This window comes from Xyrauchen texanus, chromosome 37 (assembly GCF_025860055.1).
Source record: "Xyrauchen texanus isolate HMW12.3.18 chromosome 37, RBS_HiC_50CHRs, whole genome shotgun sequence".
NCBI classification, from domain to species: Eukaryota; Metazoa; Chordata; class Actinopteri; order Cypriniformes; family Catostomidae; genus Xyrauchen; species Xyrauchen texanus.
This window is the reverse complement of record NC_068312.1, coordinates 25,936,527-25,942,904: the sequence shown is the minus strand read 5'-3', so window position 1 is coordinate 25,942,904 and position 6,378 is coordinate 25,936,527.

Genomic DNA, 6,378 nt, shown 5'->3' with positions numbered 1-6,378 from the left:
TTTACCTTTATCAAATTTGTACTAAATGATTTAGTGAGAGAGTTTTGTGTTTGGTTGTTTGGGGAACAGACACATTCTCTATATGATATCTAGGTGATACAGTCTCTATGTGTTGTAGTTTATGTGACCGTGTGATGTCTCAAGGCAGCTAGCAGACGTTCGGATTAACCAGTTTCCTGCTTCCTGACCTGGGCCCCAGTTTGTCAAATACTATAACTATTAAGACTATGAGCCAAATTACTAGAGAGGAGAGCATCACCTTCCCTGGAGGGATGGAGGCCGTCTCTCATTAGCAGGTCAGGTCTTCCCCCAAAACATCTTCTGATTGTCTATAAATCCTATGTTATTCTCCAGACACCACTCAGACATCTAGCCATTCAGTGACACTAATCTACTATAAACCTTTTTTCCTCTGATGTCAGATGCCAGAGCCCCCCAAAATGCATTTAACAATAGTGGCTGGAGTCTTTATTTCCATGTTCCTTATAATAGAATGACCAATTATTAAGGCTCTTTCAACATGATCCTCGGTGGTTTCTGACACCGAGGATCAGCATTACTGAGTGGGGAGAATCGATTGTAAACCTTAACAGGAACAGGAGAGTGGTGTTGCTTTGCTGAGCGAGTATGCCGCAGAGAAATCACCCAAATGCCTTGCTGCAGGGGCTCTACATCCGGAACCAAAGTGTGTGTGTGTTGCTCGCTGTTCTACCCGCATCCAAAAACAGTATCTACTGTCTTCTCTTTCTCTCTGACCTCCACTAGTGTTCGGATGCATGTCTCTAAATCTTTAACCTTCTCTGTCAGCCTAATTCCTTAAATTTATCACATGTAAATCCCTCACTGCTGACGTAAAAAGCTATAGTAAATATGTGGCATGCAATGCAGGAAGAAATATCATGAGCGAATGACATGACTTACTGCAATTGATTGTTGTTTTTATGGTTGTTCTTGAGGGGCGAGGGTTTGAGATTGATATGGTTCCTGATCAGTAAATGTTTGAGATTGATGCAATAATCCATATAAAATACAGTGGAGAAAACAAATACACACAGTTGAAATGCGAGATCCAGACAAGTACAAAAAAGAAATACTGAATAAGTAAGAATAAGCAATGCTAAGCAGGCTAGCAAGCTACAAACACAGACTTGCAGCATGCCGGCAGCAACCAAAACATTGACACTCTAATCTCAGTCCAATGAGTTTATGACATTTTGTATGGACAGCTAGGACAGAGGGTGGTCTTTTGATATTTGAACAATTTTGTTTTAGCTTGAGCGTTACTACTGAGTCTATTTGCTAGCAGAAATCAAATTATTCACAATATCCATTAATTGCTAATAAATTGTGATAAAATAATAATATTATTTTAATTGGCTATATTTTGAGTAAATAATCCGTTTTCACTGTGGGTGCAATTTCTTATCAATAGAATGCCAGCCCACTTTTTCAGCCACCTGTTTCTGCATCAGCATCTTGAATGGGAGTCTGTGTAAGGCCCGGTTCAGAACTCACCCACCACCTTTCTTTGGCACGATGAAGGGCTGTAGAACCCTTTCCCCATCTCAGCTAGAGGGACAGGTTCTATCGCGCCCTTGCGAAGAAGGTACTCGATCTCCGCACGCAGGATGGCGGCATTCCCGCACAGCACAGAATTGAAGCGGACGCTGCTGAACCGGGACAGGAGCCTGGCGAACTGAATCGTGTAGTCGAGTCGGATGGTCCTGGCCAGCCACCGTGACGGGTTGGAAAGTGTTAGCCACATGTCCAAGCTCCGGGCGAATGGCACTAAGGGGATGGCACTAAGAAAAAATGAGAGAGACAGGTGTGTGCGGTAAAATACACACAGTTGAAACAGTAGAAAAGCGGAAAACCCCTAAAGCACACAGAAAAATTGCAAAGGATAAAAAGATGAACTTGAATAAGTAAGAATAAGCAATGCTAAGCAGGCTAGCAAGCTACAAACACAGACTTGCAGCATGCCGGCAGCAACCAAAACATTGACACTCTAATCTCAGTCCAGTGAGTTTATGACATTTTGTATGGACAGCTAGGACAGAGGGTGGTCTTTTGATATTTGAACAATTTTGTTTTAGCTTGAGCGTTACTACTGAGTCTATTTGCTAGCAGAAATCAAATTATTCATAATATCCATTAATTGCTAATAAATTGTGATAAAATAATAATATTATTTTAATTGGCTATATTTTGAGTAAATAATCCGTTTTCACTGTGGGTGCAATTTCTTATCAATAGAATGCCAGCCCACTTTTTCAGCCACCTTGGTTCAGGAAGTACTGTATTTTTCCCCATTCCATTTTTCCCCCTTCTTCATTTAATCCTGCATTTTACTGTATCAATCCCAAAACCTTGCAGTGTGTTACATGCCCTATGATAATCTGGTCCCTATATATGGCTTGAATCAAGTCATTTAAAAAGTACCAGCACACCTCTCATCAACACACAGCATGATTTGAGATATCATTCAAGTGCATACTATGGTGCGATTTTCATTCCAAAGTAATTCTTAGGTTCAGGGGTTTATTGAAATCCATAACATAAGTATAAATAAGAGAAGTAGTGATGCTTGCATCACTGTAAAGTAAGCATCTCCAATTGTAAGATATACCATTTGTTAGTACACAAAGCCTCTACATCCAATGGGAAACTAAAAACCACAACATGTTTTTTGATAGAGCCTTTGCCTGAGAGTTTTCTCGTGAGGTGTATTGTTTTAAGTGACGTTCTTTTGATGTGTGAACTGATTGGTAGATTTTGAACCAAGCTTCATGCTACTCTCCTGCATTCTTCTGACCTGTTTTAGCTCAATGGGGACAATCCCAGAGTTATTTTTATTAAAGCTACCTTAGTTTACTGCTAAAATATCTAATAATTATCTGTTGGGCTGCAGGAATCTATAACGATGTTGTCATATCAATGCATGAAATGTCTGGGCATGTTCTGTGATGTAAGAATATCCAATGATTTTATTCGACATGACACTGAGCATTGTGTGGAGCGATTAAGTGGTTCTGAGATCCATGATTCTTTTAAGCAGCAGTTGATATATTGGGTTTAATAGGAGATTGACACATGCTCTTCTAGGTTTGGAAGCCACAGAGGCAGAGAGAAGAAAGTGAGTTAGTGCATTTGACGGAGGTCTCGGAATGAGAGCTTAAAATCCCACACACAAAGTTATGTGCTCAAGAGGGCACTCTCAATATGCTTCCTTGATCTTTTGGCTTATATAATATAATTAAAGACTTTAAACAGGCTTTACAGAGGCAGACAGAGCTAGCACAGTCAGGGTAGGGAAATGGAAAATCCCTTAAGAAGGCCCATATGTGGCTGAAGGCCCATTCTGAGTCTCTCTCTGGGTTGGGGGGACTAGCTAAAAGTAGTGATGCTACGAAATTAAAGGGATAGTTTACCTAAAAATGAAACATCTGTCATCATTTCCTGACATTCATGTTGTTCCAAAACTAGACTCAGTCACCTTTCATGTTCATTGTATGGAAAAAATGTATGATGCAATATAAGCAAATGGTGACTGAGGCTGCACTGTAAGTTCCTTACAATCTGCCCATCAGCTCCTTTTTCCAACCTGATCGCAACATAACCTGTCTGTGGTAAAATGTTTGCCAAATGGAATTACTTGCCTTATTAAAAATTTCACTGCAGTTTCCCAGCAAAATGGGGAAAAAAAAAGTCCAGCAGTGGGCACCAAAATTGAGTGAAATGGTGCTGTAGTCAGGCAAGGTTTTTAGGTGAATATGAAATGGAGGTTTAAATGAGTAAAATGTACCACCCTAACCAATAAAGTTGTAAAGTCAAATGAGTGGTTAACAAAACAAGACTTTGTGCGAGTCTAACTCCATGCCGAGAAAAGAGATGCTCTGAACCGGGGAGAGCTTGTACTATTCCCAGCTGATCTGAAGCCCTAGACGGCTGAGGTAACTGAGCACCAATTCCCTGTGCACGCACAGCAACTCTCGAGAGTGTGCTAGAATTAGCCTGTCGTCGAGGTAGTTGAGTATGTGGATGCCCACTTCCCTTAAAGGGGCAAGAGCTGCCTCTGCGACCTTCGTGAAGACGCGAAGGGACCAGGACAAAATGTGTTTCTGCATCAGCATCTTGAATGGGAGTCTGTGTAAGGCCCGGTTCAGAACTCACCCACCACCTTTCTTTGGCACGATGAAGGGCTGTAGAACCCTTTCCCCATCTCAGCTAGAGGGACAGGTTCTATCGCGCCCTTGCGAAGAAGGTACTCGATCTCCGCACGCAGGATGGCGGCATTCCCGCACAGCACCGAATTGAAGCGGACGCTGCTGAACCGAGACAGGAGCCTGGCGAACTGAATCGTGTAGTCGAGTCGGATGGTCCTGGCCAGCCACCGTGACGGGTTGGAAAGTGTTAGCCACATGTCCAAGCTCCGGGTGAATGGCACTAAGGGGATGGAATGGTCTGGATAGTGGACTGACTTTCTAGAAATACTTTGGTTATAGTTAAAATTCTATAAGACTAGTTTTCCTTTTTGTGTTTAAGAGAAGAAAGAAGGTCTTACAGGCTTGGAACAAAATTAGAGTAAGTAAATGATTCATGATTCAAACATTTTGGGTGAACTATCCCTTTCAATTAATTTTTTCAGTAGCATAACTAATCAGTTTTAGAGCCGAGCATGCTGAGGCCAAAATCAAGCATGCCATCCATATACTGTCCTTTCTCATATAAGGCGTTGGGAAGTGTACATTTATTTCAGTGAATCGGTTTGTTCACACGGTTCATATAAATAAATAATTCACCAAATAACTTGAGTCCCTGCATCTTTTTGTGGCAAAATATCTTTAAATGTTCAATTATTTTACATTAAGTTGTTTTATTAGTTGTATTTATTGTTAATTTATGTTCTATTTATTCCCAAAAACACCAATTTTCATTGTTTATGTTCTGGGTATATACTGCTCTGATTATATTTGATTGTATATCTACAGTTCAAAGTAGCTTCCCTAACAATGGTCTAAAATAATAATGGTAAAAAATTAAAGCATTTATATTGAAGATATGCAGTTTTGTGGCATGACATTACTTGAGTAACAGTAGTAAACGGCTAGGACTCTTGTGTGCAGTGCTTAGAAAACTTGGCAGGCAAAGACACAGATGTGATTATCAAGTCTTACGTAACACTGACACACAGAAATAAAAACTCAGTCTTCCGTTTCCCTCAACTGAAGTTAAGGCTTACAGCAAAGTATACCATCTCCATGGGCTGTCAGCCACTAAATCAGTATCTGTAACATTTTGAGTGTGGACACACTCCTGATGACACATGTTATCTCTGACAAAGGAGTGACAAAAGGAAGAGAAAAACTAGGGAGGCGTGGTTACGTTTTAAAGTATTAATACTAATACTATAATAGAATAATAGTATTAAACACCCTCATGTTGTTCCAAACCCATCTGACATATAATAAAAGTGAGGCTAACATTCTGCCAATCATCTCCATGTATGTGTTTCACAGAAGAAAGTAAAAAGACTGAGACTAACATGGTTTATGTTCCGTGAATGAAAGAAAGTAATATGGGCTTGACGTGAATCTTTTTTTAAATGATGAAAGATTCATTTTTGGGTGAATTCTTCCATTAATTAATGTTACGTTTAATTAAATTTAGTTGATTTAGAGTTTTGTAATTGTTAATAAATTATATATATAAAAAAAAAAACTGAAGTTTGAATTTGCAGTTTAGGCCAGTTAAATGTAAAAAACAAATAGACTTTTAAATATGATTACTGGCTATAATTACCCATTTGTTTCTTCGGAATTAACAAAAAACTTTGCACTTAATATGCGTAATGGTATTGCTATCGATATATGTAATATTGGCCTTAAAAGTACAGTAATTGTTATTGGATTGAAAATAAAATAAGTGTGCCACCTAGAAAACGGCAAACTGCCTCTAATTTATTTTAATATAACTTTGATATTAAAACAGCTTCTAAGTTTAAAAGGTTAACATCCATCTCAGTTTCAAACTGACAAACAAAAAATTTAATATTTTAGCGTAGTGGGCTAAAGCACATAACTGTTAATCAGAAGGTCACTGGTTCGATCCCCACAGCCACCACCATTGTGTCCTTGAGCAAGGCACTTAACTCCAGGTTGCTCCGGGGTGATTGTCCCTGTAATAATTGCACTGTAAGTCGCTTTGGATAAAAAGCCGTTACCATGCCTCTCACTCATCCGCTCTACACCACCACCACTCCATATACTCCACTCTGTCACGCTGGCTGGCCAGGACCATTCTACTCTGTAATGCAATTCAGTTTGCCAGGACGCCAACCCCCCCCCCATTCACATTACACGGCGAAGATGCCAAATA